The sequence below is a fragment of the Athene cunicularia genome, assembly GCF_003259725.1.
Source record: "Athene cunicularia isolate RWA chromosome 9 unlocalized genomic scaffold, athCun1 chr9_part1, whole genome shotgun sequence".
Taxonomy (NCBI): Eukaryota; Metazoa; Chordata; class Aves; order Strigiformes; family Strigidae; genus Athene; species Athene cunicularia.
In genome coordinates, this window is record NW_020799110.1 from 4,901,584 (window position 1) to 4,903,510 (window position 1,927).

Genomic DNA, 1,927 nt, shown 5'->3' on the forward strand with positions numbered 1-1,927 from the left:
CTTCTGCACACCATGTCAATATCCTAATCACTGGGCTTCTGACCGTTTTGGATACCATGTCACCCCAAGTCTTGATGTCTTCCCAAGCCAGACGGGGGTCATACTTTAAATCACCGTTTCTGTAGGCTGGGGGAGAGGTTCTCACTTCAAATAATGAGCTGTTTTTACTGAAACATCCTATTAGGAATGTGCTCCTGCCAATTTAAGTTATTTTCCTTTGCACCTAAAGCTTGAGTCTGGAAAAAAATTTTTTGTATGTTCTTTGGTTATACTGCTTCTCTGCCCAATGTCTTATAAATACCTCCTGCCTTGAAGCTTATATGGTGTTTACTTCGAGGCCGTATTGACCCCTGAGATCAGGGCTCTGTTGTTGAATCGAATTGGGAAAGGGATTACAAAATACAGGATATGAGCACTTAATTTTGGACATGAAAATGTGCAGTAAAGAGCTTTTAACTAGTGTTAATGGCCAATAATGCTGATACAGCTGAAGAGGATGATGGAGGAGACAAAAAGAAGAGGCAATCAGGGTAATTGATGATACTCAGCCCATTAGTAATTTTTTTAAAAGGAAGAAAACATGCTCAAAGAATCCTTACTCCAAGCTCCCTGGTGTGTTTTATTTTCTATCTTCCTTCTAGAACACAGCTGCCTTCTGGACAGAGACCACCTATGTTATGCCATATTATGTTTTTGACGCATATTCATCAGCGAGAAGATTATCCAAGCTTTTTTAGGAATCTCCATTTGGATTGAGAGGTGCATGACTTGTAACTTCATCTTTTTATGACAATAAGCACCACAAAAGTAAACGACCCAAGCACATTTGTGGCAGTATTTGCAGAAACAAATCCAACAGATCCTTCTGGGGTTCTTAGTAACCTCTCAGATGCTGAATAACAACTCCTTTGAAGTGAGTACGTAATGCTTTTTGGGGTTTTTCAAAGAAATATGACTTTATGTTTCAAGATGTGGCAGTGATATGGAAGCCTCCGTATGCAAATCAACCGCCCCAATTATTTTGTTGCCAGTGAGGAATTGTTTTACTTTTTAATGAGACAAGAAACACTGTCTAAAGTACAGTCATGTTATACATTAAAAAGGAGCAGTATATTTGTTAGCCAATTTTAACGCCTTGTAATGAGAATATATAGTGACAGAAATATTTCGTACATGTACAGCACGGTGGTGAAATGCTGAGATGTTCTGGCTGTCAATTAGCACGGCACAGTTCGATTTTATGTAGGTGTGTGCGCCGTCAGGGTGGGCTGGTTGCGCTTAGAACCATTCAGGCGTGGTTCCAATGTTCACTCTGACAACTGTCTTTACCCAGCGCAGTGCATGGATGGCGCCGAGACGTGAACTCCTCAGTAAAAGCATTGCCAGTCACTACAGAACAAACTACTCCAATCCCAGAATCATCCAGGTTGGAAAAGACCCTCGGGATCAACGAGTCCAACCCTCAGCCCTATTCTGCAAAGTTCTCCCCTACACCACATCCCCCAACATCTCATCTAAACGACCCTTAAACGCACCCAGGGATGGGGACTGCCCCACCTCCCTGCATCTCCACCTGGCACAAGGGTGCTTTGGGTAATTCTGTTTTCTGCCATTCAGGCATCAGTTTGAGCTTTGTTCTTCCTCTTCTTACCGATCTTTAGCTACGACTTCTTTAACTTTCTGTTCAATTCATCTTCTGTGATTCCTCAACCGCACGTGTTCCGCTTTAGATTACCGCTGTGAGGAATTATAATCCCGAGGGTCACACGGAGGGACTCTGGGAACGCTGTTGGCCGCGGCTGTTCGCGGTCCCTCGCTGGACGTTGTTCCCGCGGGCTGCAGAAGGCCCAGGCCTAACGCGGACGTCCCGCTGCCACACAAAACGCGGATCAGAGGGAGGGTGGAAGGGTCGGCGGGCCCCGCGGGG